The sequence below is a fragment of the Hyla sarda genome, chromosome 13, assembly GCF_029499605.1.
Source record: "Hyla sarda isolate aHylSar1 chromosome 13, aHylSar1.hap1, whole genome shotgun sequence".
In the NCBI taxonomy this organism is placed as follows: Eukaryota; Metazoa; Chordata; class Amphibia; order Anura; family Hylidae; genus Hyla; species Hyla sarda.
Window position 1 is genome coordinate 16,573,213 of NC_079201.1, and position 21,851 is coordinate 16,595,063.

Genomic DNA, 21,851 nt, shown 5'->3' on the forward strand with positions numbered 1-21,851 from the left:
GATCTTAAACAGGCAGACAGTGAGCAGCGGTGGCTGCTGCTGGACCGAAGGGGCAAGCGACACACCTGAGGACTTTTTCCCCAGAAACAACGGCTCTTGCTCGTGAGCTGTGTCTTGCACTGCAGTTCTGTCTGATTCACTTGAGTGAGGCTAAGCTATTTCTGTAAAAAAAAAAATATATATTTTTTTACAAACATCGTACAACCACTGTAAGTAAAGCAAATAGAGCATATACAGTATACTATATACACACATTGAAGAATAGCAATTGATTGCAGCATGTAGTAGCTTAGTAACATCCCACTCAAAATCACAGTAATATCAACTGGCTGCAATCAGATGATTAAGGTCCAGCAGAGAATTTCAGTATTCATGTATGAGAACACCAAATGGCCACAATGCATTTATTGCCAAAATGTTCTGTGTTTACTAAATAAACCCTGTGTAGAAATGATAAGCTTTTTGTGCTACTGCAGGACAAGTGGTAATATTTACTGATTTCCAATGATGTTGCGGACCTTCCCCGAATTAACTGTAACACCAAAGGATCACAGAGGTCAGTAGGGTACAAAGGTTGGTAAAATCTTTAAAGTTGGCTTGGGTCGCGGGTGCACACAGGTTGGAACAATTGCAAACATTTTCTGCAGCAAATTCGTAGAAATCTTCATCATCAAATTCATACGATGCAGCGGATTTCCCAAGAAGAAAGAAAATATATATTCAATTAAAAAGCGCACTTATAGATTGTGATAGGGATCTGTGGGCTATTAGAATGACATATATAGGAGTGTCAGGACCTGCTCTAGGCCTCTGTCCTGCTCTCCCCTACATAGGTGACTCCATTACTGGCATCCTGAACGTCCATTAAAATGTAGCATCATTTTTTCCACCAGGACTCTCCTGGGTCCTCCTCTTCTATTTGACCCTCAGTATTTAAAGGGAAACTGTCATCAGTTACACGCTGCCTGAACCTCGAATCATCGGGACAGTCATCAATTAAGGTGGAGGGAGGGCCACAAGGGCCCTGCCCTGGGCCAGCACGTGCTAATGTTTAGCTGTTACAAATTTAAAGGGGAACTCCACTCCACTAGATACACTCTCTTACCTCTGGATGCTGCTTTTCCCCCACTGAGCACTCCACATCATCAGCCCCCACCTTCCGAGACAACCTCCTAATGCTGAACAGAGACAGCCCATTGAACCAATAACCAGCTGAAACGAGGTCCCGCCTCAGCCGATGATTGGCTGAGTGAGCCGTCACTGTTCAGCATGAGGAGGCTGTCTCAGAAGGTGGAGGTGGTAGATTCCCTGTGGATAGGGGATATGTTTAAAGGGGTAATTTAGGGAATTGAACTTTATAGACACCTATCCCCTATCCTGGGGATAGGGGATAAGTGTCTGATCATGGGGGTCTGACCGCTGTGACAGAGACATAAGGCCCTTTTTCATTTCTGTTCCATGCAACAGTGTTTGTTCCATTTACTATCGGTTGGCATTGACCGACCTATTTTCCTGACTATGTACTCCAGTCTGCCAGTCCCGACTTTCTGCCTGGATACCATTTTGAAACAACTATTTCCATTTACTGCTTTAAAGGGGTACTCCCAAGAATAGGGGATAATATGTCAGATCACGGGGGGATGCGGCCACTGGGACCCCCGTGGTCTCCAACCCGGCACCCCATTACGACCCCCACAGCCCTCACACCCCCTCCCATAGACATAAATGGAGAGGGCATGACGACTGAAGCTTAACACAGTCGGCGTTCTGAACATTAATGCTGAAAACACCAGGGTGCCGGGCGGGGATCCTAGCGGCCAGAGTAGATATCTTAACCACCATTCTTTGGATAAGGGATCAGATGTATAGGGGTGGAGTACCCCTTTAAAACCAAAAATTGATTTTAAAACCAAAAATTGATAATATACATTGGTTAAAAAATGTGTATATATAGCGGACAAGCAGGGCTCTGTGCACTGAGGACAAGCAGGGCTCTGTACACTGAGGACAAGCAGGGCTCTGTACACTGAGGACAAGCAGTGTTCTGTGCCCTGAGAACAGGCAGGGTTCTGTACACTGAGGAAAAGCAGGGCTCTGTACACTGAGGACAAGCAGGGCTCTGTACACTGAGGACAAGCAGGGCTCTGTACACTGAGGACAAGCAGGGCTCTGTACACTGAGGACAAGCAGGGCTCTGTACACTGAGGATAAGCAGGGCTCTTTACACTGAGGACAAGCAGGGCTCTTTACACTGAGGACAAGCAGGGCTCTGTACACTGAGGACAAGCAGGGCTCTGTACAGTGAGGACAAGCAGGGCACTGAACACTGAGGACAAGCAGTGTTCTGTGCCCTGAGAACAGGCAGGGTTCTGTACACTGAGGAAAAGCAGGGCTCTGTACACTGAGGACAAGCAGGGCTCTGTACACTGAGGACAAGCAGGGCTCTGTACACTGAGGACAAGCAGGGCTCTTTACACTGAGGACAAGCAGGGCTCTGTACACTGAGGACAAGCAGGGCTCTGTACAGTGAGGACATGCAGGGCTCTGTACAGTGAGGACATGCAGGGCTCTGTACACTGAGGACAAGCAGGGCTCTGTACAGTGATGACAAGCAGGGCTCTGTACACTGAGGACAAGCAGGGCTCTGTACACTGAGGACAAGCAGGGCTCTGTACAGTGATGACAAGCAGGGCTCTGTACACTGAGGACAAGCAGGGCTCTGTACACTGAGGACAAGCAGGGCTCTGTACACTGAGGACAAGCAGGGCTCTGTACACTGAGGACAAGCAGGGCTCTGTACACTGAGGACAAGCAGGGCTCTGTACACTGAGGACAAGCAGGGCTCTGTGCACTGAGGCTCTGTGACATGCCCCTGGCTAACATAGCAGCATGATTGACAAGCCAGGAGCCTGCGCAGAGCCCTGTTTGTCCCGTCCATACTTCCTGTATGTTGTCCCAGCCGAGACACAGGCAATAGCTGCAAGGACCAAACAGCATCTTTTTCACCCAAAAATATGCACATTTTTAACCAATGTATATTACAAATATACATATAATGTTATCATCTACATTATATTAAAAAAAAGTGTTTTGCAAATGACAGGTACACTTTAAAGCATATCTGTACCGTTCTCCGTGCCTAAAAGTCTTTTAATTAGGTTGAAACGTGAGGGTAGTATGCAATACTTTGGGGACTCAATTTAATATTATATTATTATTGTTTGGGGCTTTTTTTTCCATAAAGAAGAAAAGAAAAGAGCAATAGTAAATTATTTTGCTTTAAAGTTGTTTTCCCGAAGGAATGAGATAATGACTGTTTCTGTTATGCAGAAGTCCCAGGAGTATTAACACGTTGTACATTACAACGTCTTGGCTAATTTACAGACATATGAAAATATTAACAGCAGTGATTTGTAAACAGCTTACCTCCAGCTGTTCTTAAACTACAACTCCCAACATGAAATAATTAGCTGCAGAGTTATACAACTCCCCTGATCACTCTGCTCTGGTGCGGCAGTTTCCCATCTGTGAACCTCCAGCTGTTGCAAAACTACAAATCCCAGCAAGCCCGGACAGCCAAAGGCTGTCCGGGCATGCTGGGAGTTGTAGTTTTGCAACAGCTGGAGGCACGCTTTTTTGGAAAACACTACATACAAGAGCCTGAACAACAGTCTGAAGGTGAAAAAGTTTAATGTATTGGAGGAGAAAGAGCTAACAAACTTTCTCCTCCATGCACACCAATTCTGATGTAATAATCCAACACCCCATATGATTTATAGTGACCGCTCCTACAGCAAACACTTACCTGCTAAAATGTCATAGTAATCAGCAGAGTGAGGCAAGGGGTATGCATGGTTCACGGTCAAGGCAAGATGGGAGATGGAGCAGCCTGTCCCAGTTTCCTGTGATGTGTCAACCCTGCAGGAACCAGGAAGCAGCTGTGAGCAGCAGGGACCGGGAGCTGTTGGATCCGGAGAATAGGGGGAAGGTGAGTATTGTTGTTTTTTCATATGACCCAATTTACATTCATTTATTTATTTTTTTTCTGGGCTCGAATACTGTTTTAACACAGGAGCAGCCTAAATGTAGAGCAGGGCAGTTGCATTTAAGACAAGGGACCTGCTGCTCACATGCACCTTCTGCCATAGCAGACTGCACTAAAAGGTCTCCAGGGACTATTTCTTTTCCCCGCAGCAGCCACCTTCATTGTTCAGATCATAGTGATGCTGATGCAGAGACTGTATTAGTGAACTGCATATAATCAGTTAATCTATACAGGTACCCTCAGACTGCGGTACAAGTCTCATTTACTCTGCAGAGTAATGTATCATTGTAAGCAGCCATTTTGTTGCCTAGGGGGCAGGCTGACTGCAGTGATCTATATAGGATATATAGATATATATTTCTATATAGGATATATATATATATATATATATATATATATATATATATATATAGGATTACTGACACCAAGGCCTCTACAGAGACTATATAGCGGCCCATGGAGTTGCTATAGTTCCATATTGCAGAGCCAAAGGGACTGTATGCCTTTTTATGATCTCTCTGTATGGCACCCATGGCATCTGGTCTGTCCAAGAGAAATAAAAATCCTGATGCTGCCATATTGAATTTTAGGCATATATAAGTGCAGTATTGCTCCGCAGACATGGGTGAAGTAATATGGCTCCATACAATGTAGAATTTGTATTAAAAAAAATTATGCTAAGCATCTGCTTTCATACGAGGTGACGGTACACAGTTTCGTAAACATTACAGATACTACACAGGTATTAGATATTACATTATTTAATTCTTCAGTTTAGTTTCAGGATCCTGTTATCATCACATGAGACCCTTCCCAGTCTTTGTTACTTCACATAGGACCAGAATCTGGACTTCACTTTACTACTCTTTTCTCAGTCTTCTGAGCAAATCCCACTGCTTACAGGAGTGTCCCAATGTGGCCTACTACCCAGGTCCTTCAACCTAGGCCACATTTACAAGTTTCACTTGGGGTGTTCCAGTGCAGAACACACTTGTCCACCAGCCCTGTCAGGTGGATGTCACTTTCCAGGGTCTGCTCCAGCCCACAGCTCCATGTTTAAGCGTCTTATGTTTTATGATGTATTGTAATTTGATTTCCATTTTTTATCTGTCTGAAGGAGGATGCATAATGGACCACATGAGCACTTTGGCCAATCAGGGGTTTTCTAAGACAGGGAGGACTTAGTAAGTGAGGAGCGTAGAGTCCAGTCAGAACAATGTGAAGCAGCTCAGCAGTATACCTGCCCCTTACCTCTAATGGAGACAGGTTCAATGTCTTTCTTCTAGTCTACCTGTTCCAGAGTGACTGACTGCCCACATACAGATTCCAGTCGACCGGGTCATCCTTCAGTCAAGTCTATCCACGTCAAGTTCAGACAAGTCAAGTACTAAATGGATAATGTGAGTGAAAGCCTCAGGCAACTCTGGTCCAAATAGGTTCACCCTGGCAGTAAGCCTTAACCCTGGAACCCCATGTGTTGAAAGTCTAGGCCAGTGGCAGCCATCTCTCCTGTCCCTAAGTTCTATCTTCTCTTCTGTTTTCAATTAAGTCTAACCTAGTCAAGTCCCAGTCAGTCTGTCCACGTCAAGTTCAGACCAATCTAAGTTACATCTAAGTCATGGAGGACTACAAGTCCCAAAATGCCAAGAAGCATTTGTGAATCTCTATAGCATCCTACAGCTTAACTTGCACTCAGACTGAACTGTACTCATTGTTAGATATGTCTGCAATTTCACTAACCTTTCATTGTAGGTATTTCTTACCTGGCGCTTGGCACCAGCAACCTCTTAACTTTGGTAATGTGGTTGTTAACACTCCTGGTGTCACAAACTCTAGTCATGGTTACCCCACAGCTTATACATGCCATTAACCCTGGCTTACCACAAACTTCCTAAACAACTTCATGGGCCTGTAGGGTGAAAAGATGTCCCTGTAGCCATTGAGCGGACGATCGTGACTAGGGACTTCCACTATATTTTTCAGCTCTAACTACAGTCTTTTTCCAGGTTTGAGCATCCCACTGCTTTCCCCCACAGGTTATCAGTACTGGGTTGACTTTGTCCCACAGCCCATCGGACTCCTTAGACCCAGCTACTTACAGGCTTACCATGCATTCAGCCTACACCGCTTCAACAGTAGCTCACAAAGCAAACCAACAAGCCACCCGCTTCTATTTCCAGTCCTTGTCTAGCCTTGGAATAGTAGAAGCTGTCACTTTAATAGCAGGAGCAAATCCCCATAGAAAACCTCTTCTGCTCCTGACAGTTCCTAACACAGACAAAGGGGGCAGCAGAGAGCACTGTGGTCAGACTGGAAAGATCTACACAACTTCCTCTGGAGCATACAGCAGCGGATAAGTACTGGAAGGATTAAGATTTGTTTACAAATAAGTAAGTCATTTACAAAATCTGTTTACATTTCTGGAACCAGTTGATTTACAAACCTATTATTTTCTACTGAAATACTCCTTTAAACTAGACAGTCTATAGATATACCAGATTTTCAAACACCATGAACCTGCTTTTATAGATTGTCTAGTCCAATGGTCTCCAAACTGTGGGCCTCTAGATGTTGCAAAACTACAACTCCCAGCATGCCCGGACAGCCAACGGCTGTCCAGGCATGCTGGGAGTTGTAGTATTGCAACAGCTAGAGGTCCACAATTTGGAGACCACTTGTCTAGTCTTACTTTACACTGTTTAGGAATTGGGCCATGTTCACACGTAGGAATTACTGTGCGTAATTCTTGCACGAAGATTCTACTGCAGCATTCAATGGGATTCTGCTGCGCTGTGCACATGGCGGAAATTCTGGCACGGAAATTTCAATTTCCGTGTTCACAGAAAAGAATGAACCTGTCCATTCTTTCTGCAGATTCGAGCAGACATTTCGAGGTGTGAACATAGCCTTAGACAGTTCTGTTTTATCTCCAAGTACGTTACAAACTAGACACAAGCAAGACACAACTAAAATGAACCATTTCTGAGCTTCCTTTGCATGGGATGTGATATGACCAATAGGTCTTGTCTGAAGAGAATACATGGTGTCACATTATTTTACTATTTAGCGGCTCACCAGCCGGATTAATCATTCTTTCACCCACCGAGACCCTGATTAATAATTAGCTGCTAATTAACTTGTGCTGGTGGCTTATGCCAGTTGTAACGCAAGCAGGCCGTAGAAAGTGCCAATGGGTTGTTTTGTATGCAGATACGGAAAATATACCATACATAAAACATGCGAACACAATAGCAAGCGCCATATAAGTATACAGGAAAGGAAATTGGAGACCGCTCCCTGGCAGTGCACTTGATAGACAGCTGTAAGCTTTAATGGGTTTACTAATGCTGCTGTTCATTGCCAGTCAGTACACTGGCTGCTTGCATGGAATAGAATTTAAAGCTCCAGTTCCCATCCACGAAACGCCCCACGCTGTGATTCCTTCCTACATTTCCATCTCCGTTTACCTCCCTACCTATAATTTCTCGGCCAACTACAGCTATCATTGTTGCTGATCACATCTTCCCATTTCTGTCTCCTCTACTTGACCTACGCTGCTCCGATGGTCCTACTGTGCATGCGCTGCCATGAGTAATCGGAGGAAAGGTCTAGAAGACTTGAAATTGTCATAAAAGCCATCTTTTTGCATTCCTATACCTAGGACAACTGCAGTCCACCGGCAATATAGTCATGTTTTTTAAGCACTGTCCTGAAAGTGTTTGGTCCAACACAGGCCAAAAGAGCACGGTTGATTCTCATATGAATGTGTTCTACATTCAGTTGAAGTATTGTCAGTGTGTACAACACAAATAGAGAAACACAGCCGCACATCCACCAATTGTATTTTGATCTACTTGCTTCTCAGCATAATTTTAAAAACTAACAGGTTGCTAGTATACATTTTGATTAAAAAGTACAAGCCCACTCGCCACGTCAAAGCCACCTAGTCAGAGTGGGTCCCTAACCTGACACTGGCATAGCGCTGGGGCGGCGACCACTGCCTCCGAAACACCATGCCCACAGGGGGAGCGACCCAGTGGCCAGGCAACCCCACCTCCGCCCGACCAAGCCCCCGGCTCCGGGCCACTCCCCCCCACAGACAAAGTATCACAGAAACAATGGCCGCCACAGAGAACCACACTAGCGTGAAACCTACCGTGTGCTTAGTGCCAGAGGGCTGGGAGAATGGTAGGAGGAAACCCTTATGCAGTCTCCTGCTAATTAAAAATGCCTGGGCAGAATGGGTGGAGCGGAGTGCTGGCCATGGAATAAGGGAGAGACTGAAAATGTACAACACAAATAGAGAAACACAGCCGCACATCCACCAATTGTATTTTGATCTACCTGCTTTTCAGCATAATTTCAAAAACTAACAGGTTGCTAGTATACATTTTGATCAAAAAGTACAAGCCCACTCGCCACGTCAAGGCCACCCAGTCAGAGTGGGTCCCTAACCTGACACTGGCATAGCGCTGGGCGGCGACCACTGCCTCTGATACACCGTGACCACAGGGGGAGTGACCCAGACCCACAGACAAAGCATCACAGAAACAACGGCCGCCACAGAGAACCGTACCAGCGTGAAGGGCTATGCCATTTTATGCTGGGGACGTTAGGGACCCACTCTAAATAGGTGGCCTTGATGTGGCGAGTGGGCTTGTACTTTTTGATCAAAATGTATACTAACAACCTGTTAGTTTTTGAATTTATGCTGAGAAGCAAGTAGATCAAAATACATATTGTGGATGTGCGACCATGTCTTTCTCTACTTGAATTCAAATAGTGTTTTCTATCCCTTCTTTTTTTTATTGGTCAGCACTCCGCCCCACCCCCTCAGCCCAACCCTATATAAAGTAGCAGGTAGCTACACAAGGGCCTTTTCTTTTCTAGCTGCCTCCCAGTTTGACTGGGAGCACATGGTAAATGAGCTTTACTCCCTGTTCACACTGGTGTGGTGCTGTGCGGTATCCGTCGCTGCCGAGGCGCTGTGTCTGTGGGGGGCACGGCCCAGGGACTGGTTTGAGTGGCATTGGGGCCGCTCTGCCAGTGGGTCGTTCCCCCTGTGGGCACTGGTGTTGTGGAGGTGGTGGTCGGCGCCCAGTGCTATGCCATTTTATGCTGGGGACATTGGGGACCCACTCTAAATAGGTGGCCTTGACGTGGTGAGTGGGCTTGTACTATTTGATCAAAAAGTATACTAACAACCTGTTTTTTAATTTATGCTGAGAAGCAAGTGTGGTGTCCCGGTACCGTATTACATACCGTACCTAGTGTAGAGGTCCCAAAGTCAGAGTAACTACGTTCAGGTGGGGTTCCTCAGGTGGGACAGCCCCTATTCGCCTCTCCTCAAGTCTATCTCTAATAATAATATATGTATATATTTAATAATTATATATATTTTATAGTAGTGTATAGTACTTACCTTGTTTGGCGTCGCAGGACCTTCGGTCATGTGACCATGCTAGTCACCTCTATGGTATGTTGGAGGACCTTAGGAGGTCCTTGGGTCATGTGTTACCCACAAATCTTTGTAATGGTGATTGACATCAGTATGGACTAATTAGCACTAGTCCAGCCCCTGCCCATATAAGGGAGCTGCGTCCAATTATCGCTCTCTTGGGTTGCTGCTCTCGTGGATTCCGGACTAACAGGACGGTTCTGCGCAACTTTCAAAGACACGCTAGGCCTCAAAAAGCTGCCGACCTCAGCAGAACCAAAACCGTGAGTTCAAATCTAAATCCCCGCTAATGCTAGCGTGACTACTGGACCGCAACTAAATCCCCTAAATCCAGTGGAACAACGCACAGTACTAAAAGACCCTAAATGCTAAAGTCCCAACATTTGTCAATCTCCAAGGAAAGCTGTTGTTATGCTCAAAGACTGTTATGTTATTGAAGCTTGCAGAAAACCTATAGTAAAAGTTAATACTGTTTGAGAAAACTCTCCGGTTGTGGACAATCTGTTCTTCTCTACCTCCCTATTGCTCTTGGGAAGGGTGGCGGTAGGACAAGCGTTATTGATGAACCCTCACCCTGGCGTCACGAATAGCAAGGATTAACAAGCACCCTTTAATTACTGCACAGCTACACTCCCCATACCCTACATCCCCCAGGCTATCACACAAGTAGATCAAAGGAAACCAGGCACTGCCCATCACCTACCCAATACCATCCCTACAGTGATCATGATGGGGGCAGCATCATGTCTGGAGGAAACCAGGCACTGCCCATCACCTGCCCAATACCATCCCTACAGTGATCATGGTGGGGGGAGCATCATGTCTGGAGGAAACCAGGCACTGCCCATCACCTGCCCAATACCATCCCTACAGGGATCATGAGGGGGCAGCATCATGTCTGGAGGAAACCAGGCACTGCCCATCACCTGCCCAATACCATCCCTACAGTGATCATGGTGGGGACAGCATCATGTCTGGAGGAAACCAGGTACTGCCCATCACCTGCCCAATACCATCCCTACAGTGATCATGGTGGGCGCAGCATCATGTCTGGAGGAAACCAGGCACTGCCCATCACCTGCCCAATACCATCCCTACAGTGATCATGGTGGGGGCAGCATCATGTCTGGGGGAAACCAGGCACTGCCCATCACCTGCCCAATACCATCCCTACAGTGATCATGATGGGGGCAGCATCATGTCTGGAGGAAACCAGGCACTGCCCATCACCTGCCCAATACCATCCCTACAGTGATCATGGTGGGGGGAGCATCATGTCTGGAGGAAACCAGGTACTGCCCATCACCTGCCCAATACCATCCCTACAGTGATCATGGTGGGCGCAGCATCATGTCTGGAGGAAACCAGGCACTGCCCATCACCTGCCCAATACCATACCTACAGTGATCATGGTGGGGGCAGCATCATGTCAGGGGGAAACCAGGCACTGCCCATCACCTGCCCAATACCATCCCTACAGTGATCATGGTGGGGGCAGCATCATGTCTGAGGGAAACCAGGCACTGACCATCACCTGCCCAATACCATCCCTACAGTGATCATGGTGGGGGCAGCATCATGTCTGGAGGAAACCAGGCACTGCCCATCACCTGCCCAATACCATCTCTACGGTGATCATGGTGGGGGCAGCATCATGTCTGGAGGAAACCAGGCACTGCCCATCACCTGCCCAATACCATCTCTACAGTGATCATGGTGGGGGCAGTATCATGTCTGGAGGAAACCAGGCACTGCCCATCACCTGCTTAATACCATCTCTACAGTGAAGTATGGTGGGGGCAGCATCATGTCTGGGGGAAACCAGGCACTGCCCATCACCTGCCCAATACCATCCCAACAGTCAAGCATAATGGGGGCAGCATCATGTCTGGAGGAAACCATGCACTGCCCATCACCTGCCCAATACCAACCCTACAGTGAAGCACGGTGTGGGCAGCATGAAGTTTCGGCTATTTTTGTCTCTCCCATAGAGATATATGGGGGGGACACGTGTTGGTCAATGCTTCATGCAGGGGTCGTGTCATGCCACTCCCGAGGAGAGCCGGGGCCCCCCGTACAGGAGATTGCAGGGAGTCCCAGTGGTCGGACCCCAGCGATCCAAAACCTTTGGATAAGGGATTAGTTTTTCCCCATAACACTTCTCCTTTAACACTTTCCCCAATGCATTTCATTTTCATTTCCCAGCAATATGTAAATGTATTGGCCTCACCGGAATATCCCTTTAATGGAGTAGCTAAAGCGCTGCGTTATTTTATTGCGTTTAATTATCAGCACCCAATCCCTCTGTGACCCTTCCATCTCAACTCAGAGCAGCATGTTCAAGGTAGTTTACTATTGTGGTGATGTAAGTTTTATTAATTCATAATATTAAAATTGGACCTGGCTCCTTCAGGATAGTAATTTGGAAAATCCAGAGTAGAACAGTTTGTACTGGAAAGAGTGAGTCACTTGGTTTGAACTCTTACCATTTCATTATAGTAACATTAACAAAAACTTGTCAGCAACTAAACTGTGAATGGGGTGTTTTTCTTTTTTTGGCTCGGGGTTAAATTATGGCTTCTTCACACTCCTTGTCTACTCGGAGCCCTGAGTCACCCGTACTTCATACGGGCAGAGATAGAGGACGGTTGGCAGAATCACCGCATGAGATCCCGAAGAAATGATAAATGACTACATTTGGGGAAAATCTATTCAGAAGAAAAGACGCCCTGGAGCTGGAAAAAAAAGTATTAAAGGGGTACTCCGGTGAAAACATTTTTTCTTTTAAATCAACTGGTGGCAGAAAGTTAAACATATTTGTAAATGACTTCTATTAAAAAATCTTAATCCTTCCAGTACTTATTAGCTGCTGAATGCTACAGAGGAAATTCCATTCTTTTTGGAACACTGATGACATCACGAGCACAGTGCTCTCTGCTGACATCTCTGTCCATTTTAGCAACCATGCATGGTGGCTCAGTGGTTAGCACTGCTGCCTTGCAGTGCTGGGGACTTGGGTTCATATCCCACTAAGGACAACATTAAGTAAAGCATTATTATTATATTAATAACGTCAGCAGAGAGAACTGTGCTCATGATGTCATCAGAGAGCATTCCAAAAAGAAAAGAATTTCCTCTGTAGTATTCAGCAGCTAATATGTACAGGAATGATTAAGGATTTTTTAATATAAGTAATTTACAAATATGTTTAACTTTCTGCCACCAATTGATTTAGAAGAAAAAAGGTTTTCACCGAAGAACCCCTTTAAGGCAGTGTTTTCCAAACAATGTGTCTCCAGGTGTTGCCAAACTACAACTCCCAGCATGCCGGACAGCCTTTGGCTGTCCGGCATGCTGGGAGTTGTAGTTTGTCAACAGCTGGAGACACGCTGTTTGGAAAACACTGTACTAAAATGTTTTCAAATCAACTGGTGCCAGAAAGTTCCATTTAAAAATCTTAATCCTTCCAGTACTTATCAGCTCCTGTATGCTCCATTGGAAGTTGTTTAGTGCTTTCCAGTCTGACCACAGTGCTCTCTGCCCTATACCATATACCTATATAGAACCCTATAGCAAATCTCTCCTGTTCTGGACAGTTCCTGACATAGACAGAGGTGGCAGCACAGAGCACTGTGGTCAGACTGGAAAGAACTACACAACTTCCTCTGGAGCATACAGCAGCTGATAAGTACTGTGAGGATTAAAGGAAAACTGTCACTTGTTTTCTCCCGCACTATCCACAGGCACTGGTGGATAGTGCGGGAGACGCTGATTAAAATGCGCCCTACCTTGTCTGGATCTGCGTCGCCGTTCTCCCGCAATTGTAGTATTATTATCTGTTGAAATCTTCCTGTAACTGGCACGGGCGGGGCTTCTGCACTGATGTCAGCGCCGCTTATGAATATTCATCCCCTCTCCCCCCAGTTAGGCTAGGTTCAAACTACGGAATCTCCGGGCAGAAAATTTCCGCCCGGAGATTCCGAGTGCGACCAGCGCTGACTGAATCAGTTGGCACTAGGACCGCGCGGACACTGTAGTCTCCAATAGACTGCAATGTTTTCCGCGCGGATTTCCACCTGAAGAAAGAGCAACCCCTTTCTTCAGGCGGAAATTTCCGTTCACAAATTCCGCTTCACATATTCCGCAGTGTGAATTTGTGAACGGAAACCCATTCACTACACTATACATTTTAGCAAGCGGAATTTCCGCCTGCAATTTCAAAGAGGAATTGCAGGCGGAAATTCCGTAGTCTGAACCTAGCCTAAGGAGCGGCAAAGAAAGGGAGAACTGGAGGGAGGGGGATGAATATTCATAAGCGGCGATGACGTCAGTGCAGAAGCCCCGCCCGTGCCAGTTACAGGAAGATTTCAACAAATAATAAAACTACAATTGCGGGAGAACGGCGGCGCAGGTCCGGACAAGGTAGGGCTCATTTTAACCAGCGTCTACCGCACTATCCACCAGTGCCTGTGGATAGTGCGGGAGAAAACAAGTGACAGTTTTCCTTTAAGATTTTTATATAGAAGTAATTTACAAATCTTTATAACTTTCTTGCACCAGTTAAAGGGGTATTCCAGGAAAAAACTTTTTTTTTTATATATATCAACTGGTTCCAGAAAGTTAAACTGATTTGTAAATTACTTCTATTAAAAAAATCTTAATCCTTTCAGTACTTATGAGCTTCTGAAGTTAAGGTTGTTCTTTTCTGTCTAAGTAATCTCTGATGACACGTGTCTCGGGAAACACCCAGTTTAGAAGCAAATTCCCATAGCAAACCTCTTCTAAACTGGGCGATTCCTGAGACAGGTGTCATCAGAGAGCACTTAGACAGAAAAGAACAACCTAAACTTCAGAAGCTCATAAGTACTGAAAGGATTAAGATTTGTTAATAGAAGTAATTTACAAATCTGTTTAACTTTCTGGAGCCAGTTGATATATAAGAAAATTTTTTCCTGGATAACCCCTTTAATTAGAATGTTTTTGTTTCCTCTGGAGTACCCCTTTTAACTAATAAAGGGCATAGAGGATCTGGAGAGTCTTTTACATGGGATGAACGGGCTGTATAAACGGCAAAGCATGGTCGGCGGATAACAGAGATCTTGCAGGCTTATAAAACACTGTTTGTGGACAGCACATCTCCCCTTGTAAAGTTGCAATATAAACCAAAAGATGATATCATAGCCCCGCCCCCTCAATGCAAGCCTATGGGAGGGGGCGTGACAGCATATATATATATATTTATATATATATATATATATAGTAAATTTGAGTAGCTGTATTAGTCCAGTGATGCAGATGCAAATCAAAAAATATTGCAGTATCTTGTAATACCTTTTATATTGGACTGACAGAATTTTGGAGAGACAAGCTTTTGGGATTCCTCCCTTTGTCATGGGACTTGATAAAGGTTGGGATCCCAAAAGCTTTTCTCTACAAAATGAGTCCAATAAAAAAAGTTATTACAAGATACTGCAACATTTTTTGATTTGCATCTGCATCTCTGGACTAATACAGCTACTCAAATTTACTATGTATGTATATATTTTTATATATTTTTTATTTATTATTTATTTATACAGTATTTATTTATATAGTATGATAGTATAATCTGCAGAAATGACTGCACGTGACGTATATATCATCACCCTGTGCTCTCTGTGATGTCACGTAGCTGCACGTAGTGATGTCACAGGACTTGTTGGCTTTATTTCTGGCTGATTGAATGTAATGGTGAGACTAAAGGAGGAGTGGGAGGTGACCAGGACATTAATCATCTCAAAGCAGCTCTCAGCTGGACAACCGGGGGAGGGAAGTGAATGTGCAGGTCGACAAGAATGTCTCAGAACATTCAGCATATGACTCGGCCTATGAACAATACACACATACTATTTTTAAGACGATATTTTAAAATAGCGTTTGCCTCTTCCTGCCATTCCTAAAATTAGCTCCCTGGTTACTACCGGACTTGGTGTGAAGAGGTGGTACACTTTGGCTACATTTCCACACAACTTACAGGGGGAGATTTATCAAAACCTGTTGGGAGGAAAAGTAGCCGAGTTGCCCATAGCAACCAATGAGATCGCTTCTTTCATTTTTCAGAGCCCTTTTAAAAAAAAAAAAAATACAAGAAGCGATCTGATTGGTTGCTATGGGCAACTCGGCAACAAGTTTTCATTTTTCAGAGGCCTTTTAAAAAAATACAAGAAGCGATCTGATTGGTTGCTATGGGCAACTCAGCAACAAGTTGCTCATAGCAATCTGTTTCATTCTTTCATTTTTCAGAGGCCTTTTCAAAAATGAAAGAAGCGATCTGATTGGTTGCTATGGGCAACTTGTTGCTGAGTTGCCCATAGCAACCAATCAGATCGCTTCTTGTAGGTTTTTTTAAAAGGCCTCTGAAAAATGAAAACTTGTTGCTGAGTTGCCCATAGCAACCAATCAGATCGCTTCTTTCATTATTAACAAGACCTGTGCAAAATGAAAGAAGCTATTTGGTTGCTATGGGCAACTGGGAACTTTTCCTTTGCACAGGTTTGGAAAAATCTCCCCCATTAAACCCACATTGCATTTTTATGACTACGGGTCTGACACAGTGTTTCCCAACCAGTGTGCCTCCAGCAACTCCCAGCATGCCGAAATTCAGAAGTGAGAATAGGAGTGCGGAATCCTATAGAAGTCTATGGGATTTGAGGCGGAATTCCGCAAGCGAAAATACTGCCCTGTGAATAGACCCTAACTACGCATAGTTAAAGCAGCAGGAAACTGAAGACATGTTCCCTTTAGGGCTCATTCACTCTATAGAATTGGGCAGAAACAAGTTCAATCTTTCGCCAGAGTCCGCAATTGCCGCTGTGGAAATTCTGCAGTAAACACGGTGCAGCAGAATCCCAGGGAGAATGGTATGCCGAAATTTTTCAGCTCGGAAATTCAATTGTGTAAATCGGCCCTAAAATTGAAATAGTCATCAGTTTCACTTTGCGGAAATCACAGACACAGCATGAAATAGGACTAAACTGACTTTTTACAACGATACAGGATTCAAACAAAAAATTCTGCCATAACACTGGCCGGGGACAGGCCTCCATTGTTGTTTATGGTGGAGTCGGGTGAGAGAGTGAATGAAAGCCGCCAATAATGGAATCCTGGTAGAACGTAACAACACGTCACTCACACATTGAGCCACCATCCTGGAAACAATGCCAGAGTAAATGTGTTTGTAATGTGAAAATCCTGGGCTGTGTCCATACATAAAAAATGTTGCAATTGCCTTTTTGCCATTGTTCCCGACAGCCCATCAAACAATAATATTCACATGATTTAATGATAATTCCATCCTAAATTAACCTATGAATAAAGACTCTGTCTGAACCATCGACTGGAAATGAGTAATATTTGTCACTGTACTTTAAATGACCATATTATTAAGTTGTTATAAAGTGAAGTATTTAAAGGGTACCTCTCATCAAATAAACTTTTGATATATTTTAGATTAATGAATGTTGAATAACTTTCCAATAGCATGTTAATGAAAAATATGCTTCTTTCTATTGTATTTTTCCCGATCAGTCCTGTCAGCAAGCATTTCTGACTCATGCTGGAGTCCTAAACACTCAGAGATGACAGCCTGTTTTGTTCACAGCCAAACAGGCTGTGAACAAAGCAGGCTGGCAGCTCTGAGTGTTCTCCTTTGTGAACAAAGCAGACTGGCAGCTCGTAGTGTTTAGGACTCCAGCATGAGTCTGAAATGCTTGCTGCCAGGACTGATAGGGAGACCCCTAGTGGTCATTTCTTCAAAGTGGAAAATTAAATAGAAAGAAGCATATTTTTTAATAACATGCAATTGTAAAGTTATTATGCATACATTTATCTATAATATATCAAAAGTGTTTTTGATGAGAGGTACCCTTTAAAGATGTTTCAATGGGTTGACCGCTTTAGAAACCACTGCAATGATAATGAACGTCTTACTGATGCAGTGTGTTCACTCTGCAACACCTTTCTAATGATGCAGCTCTGCCCTCTCGATCCCCCATTCTTGTATACAAATTTTTTTAATTTTTTTTTTTAAGAAACCATTGAAATCACAGCAAATGACTTACTGATACAGTGTGTCTTCTCTGCGACCCCGTTCTATCTAATGATGCTGCTTCACCATCACCTTCCTTTCCTCCATCCCCCATTCTTGTATACAACTGGATGACTCCTCCGTCCATAAAATGGCTGCCTATGGAGGAGCATATGACGATACATGTCACTGTGCTTCTTTCATAGGCAGCCACGTTAAGGACGGAGGAGCCGTCTGGCTGTACACAGGGACAGGGGATGGGGAGGTGCATCATTAGAGAAAACAGGGCTGCAGAGAAGACACACTGTATCCACGACTTCTTCATTATCATTGCAGTGGTTTAAAAAAAACTGCATATACAGCAAATTCCTATAGTGTGTTACCTAAAAGCCAAAATAATATATTATAGAAACAGGTGTCTGAAGCTACATATGCAAAATACTGGATGCCATAAATAATGGGTGCTGTCTAGGGCTATGTTCACATGGAGTATCACATCCCCTTCCCTTCATCCATCACCCCCACTCCTTGGTTTTACCTAACGAACATGTCTTTTTTCAACCATACTATATGGATTTTTACATGGGACTGAAGCCTGTTCCATATTGCAATCTGCTTAAAAACTGAGAATATCCCATTAATTGGCATCTGGGCCATAGTTCACGCTATGATTTAAAATCTGCATCATTGGAAAAACAAGAGTTATGTGTGATTTATTGATGTGATTTTCATGCATTTTACACATGGACAGCTTGAGGGATAACCAGAAGGTTGATTAACTCCATTAAATATCCTTAAAACTAAAGTCAAAATCTGCAGCAGCAATCTGAAAAGTCTGCCATGTGAACAAAGCCTAATGGGTCATGTTGGGGGACCATGAATAAGAACTTAAGTAGTTCAAAACATGTCAGACTTTTGTGGGTTAAGTATTTATCTGCACATAATTGTAACCATAAGGCAATAAAGTAAAGATTTTGAATGGTGGACTACATTGTTGTTCCCATGTTCAGCTCCGTTAACTGTTGCAAAATATAAAGTAAAAATATACTGCAGAAATATGAAAAATCTGCCATGTGAATAAAGCCCAATGGGCCATGGTGGCGGACCATGAGTAAGAGCTTAAAAGGAAAACAGTCACCTGTTCACCCACACTATAAGCCAATACACTGGGTTATAGTGCGGGTGAACAGGAGACTGATGCGGGTTCTCGGACTGCTATACCATAACTGCAGTCCGGGGTCCTGATCTCCCAAATGTCCCCCTCTTCCAGCACTGACTTGCGCTTTGAGGCAGGCCCGCCAGCTAGATTTAAATCTTCATAAGCGCCGGTCACGTGAGCACTCAATAGGCACAAGCTCTCACGTGACCAGCGCTTATAAATATTGAAATCCAGCCAGCAGGCCTGCCTTAAAAGCGCAAGTCAGCGTTGGAAGAGGGGGACCTTTGGGGGATCGGGGCTTCGGTCTGCAGGTAGGTATAACAGTCCGAGACCTAGCATCGGTCTCCTGTTCACCCGCACTATAACCCAGTGTATCATTAGGCAACAAATTCTAATGTTTGCTTTTGAATGGAATGCAGCTCATTTGTGTTTCAATGGGTGGGGTGACTGTTGTGTGGGAGGGAGGAAAGTGACCTCACACTTACACACAAGGAACTATGGGATTTGTAGTTTGAGAGAATGAACTCCAACAGGAAATACCCAGTTCACAAAAAGATCACCACAACATTATGGTAATCTCACAATAAAGCCATTTAGCCCCAATACAAGCACGGATCCTTTCTAAGCATGTCCATTACCCTCTGGCAGGTACGTACTTAAATAACCTTATGGTGGAGAACCCCTTTAAGGTTACATTTAGGCCTCTCAGTACGGTTATGTTCACACGATGGAATTTCCGCTCAGACATTCGCTCATGTGAATATAGCCTAAGGGATTATTTTAAGGAGGATTTTACATGCAAAGACACAATGACCGATGGATTTCTCCTTCAGTCACCGCAGGGATGCTGGAGATATATAGGGCAATGTACAGTAACATTGTTAATGATTTCATTACGAAGCTCCTCGCTGAGTGAAAATAACAAAAAACACAAGTTACCAGCGTTCCATAGAAGGCTGCTTTCACACAATAGGTTGCTCCATTTTAAAGACCCATTATAATGTCCCATTAAGGCCCCTTTCACACTACAGGTATCATCCTGCTTTTTTTTACTGCCGTTATTTTACAATAACAGATGGGAAAAAAACGGATGCAATAACTGATGAGCAGTACAAAAAAAACAGATGTTAAAAAACTTGACAATAACTGATGATAATGGATGTTTTTTTTGAACATCCGGATCCCATAGACTTCAATGTTAAATTTTAATGTCCGGTTTTTATTGCCGGGCCAAAAATTAGTGCATGCACCGACTTTTGTGCCGGCAAAAATAACTGTTATTAGTAAAAATGGACAAGCCTGATGCAAAAGGATGTTCAAAAAACCCCATTGACTTTTTGCCGGGAGTAATAACAGTACAGTGACACCCCCCCCCCCCCCCGACCTACGATCATTTCAACATGCCATGGCCTCTCAGAGGCAGCATCAACATACGATGCTTTTGTATGTCGGGGCCATCGCATAAACGGCTATCCGGCAGCGCAGACTGCTTCAGCTGCCACCAGATAGCCGTTTACGGTGCCCCGTGTGCTGTAGTGACGATCACTTACCTGTCCTTAGGGCTCCGGTGCGTCCTCTTCGGGCTCCGCTGCATCACCGGCGCTCTCCTTCGTCATCACTTCGTCGCACACCCCGTCCCGTCATCCAATAGGAGCGGCGTGCGTAGTGACGTGATGGAGGCGACATCCAGGGCAGCGGTGACGGTCCAGAGCGGCGGGGACAGGAGAGTATAACTTCCTATACTTTACATTGCACGGATCCCTTAACATACGATGGTTTCAACAAATGATGGTTCATTTGGAACGGATTACCATCGTATGTTGGGGGACCACTGTAATTTACAGGAGTTTTTTTTTTTTTTTACAGGATGAAACCTGTAGTGTGAAAGGGGCCTAAGAAAACCCTTAAAAACGTCCGTTACAAAATCCCATTAAAGTCTATGGGATTTTTTTTATTATCCGTTACCACCTGTTATAGCCAGTTATGAATAACGGGCGTTATTTGTGACGGGAGAAAAAAAAAAACGTTATATGCACTAATTTTAACGTCTGTTATTCATAACTAGAGATGAGCGAACTTACAGTAAATTCGATTTGTCACGAACTTCTCGGCTCGGCGGTTGCTGACTTTTCCTGCATAAATTAGTTCAGCTTTCAGGTGCTCCCGTGGGCTGGAAAAGGTGGATACAGTCCTAGGAGACTCTTTCCTAGGACTGTATCAACCTTTTCCAGCCCACCGGAGCACTGGAAAGCTGAACTAATTTATGCAGGAAAAGTCAGCAACCGCCGAGCCGAGAAGTTCGTGACGAATCGAATTTACTGTAAGTTCGCTCATCTCTATTCATAACGGGCTATAACTGGTGATAACGGATAATCAAAAAATCCCATAGACTTTAACGGGATTTTGTAACTGCCGTTTGTAAGGGTTTTCTTAACGGGACATTATAACGGGTCTTTAAAGGGGTACTTCGGCGCTAAGACATCTTATCCCCTATCCAAAGGATCGCCAGTAATCAGACCTGGAGCGAACATGCTCCAGGGACTGATTCTAACGGGGTGCGGTGTGGAAGATCACGGGGGTCCCCAGCGGCGGGATCCCCGCTATCAGGCATCTTATCCCCTATCCCTTGGATAGGGGATAAGATGTCTTAGCGCCGGAGTACCCCTTTAAAACGGTGCAACTTATAGTGTGAAAGCAGCCTTAGAAGTCCTATATAAAAAATAAATAAATAAATAAACAGAAGAGAGACATCTTGAAACAAATTTCTGTATCTCCTTTGCCAAATATCTCTGTTGAAACATGTGGTACGACTCAACATCACGATGGTTGCCAAGTGACAGGTGTGAAGTTCTGCAGAGGAGGCTGATGATGGGATTTACAAGCTAAAATGGATTAGTTATACATATAGAACAGAGGATATACGGGTCATAAGAAAGGAAATCAACATCTGATATGTAGGTAACCATTGATATAAGACTTATGTTACTGAATGAATGAGATTATACATACACTGTACTAGTTGTCTCCAAAACTGTGAACCCCCAGCTGTTGCAAAACTACAACTCCCAGCATGCCCGGACAGCCGTTGGCTGTCCGGGCATGCTGGAAGTTGTAGTTTTGCAAC

General features: G+C 44.4%; 1 long non-coding RNA gene across 1 annotated transcript; it reads right to left on the reverse strand.

Annotated features, from left to right (window-relative positions):
• Nucleotides 1-400: 400 nt before the first annotated feature.
• On the reverse strand, nucleotides 401-15,499 carry LOC130297460 (uncharacterized). Its single transcript, XR_008849528.1, has 3 exons — nucleotides 15,149-15,499; nucleotides 3,806-3,961; nucleotides 401-662 (listed from the first exon to the last, which is right to left on the reverse strand). It is a non-coding gene; the product is annotated as an uncharacterized LOC130297460 (long non-coding RNA).
• Between the last annotated feature and the right edge of the window lie 6,352 nt (nucleotides 15,500-21,851).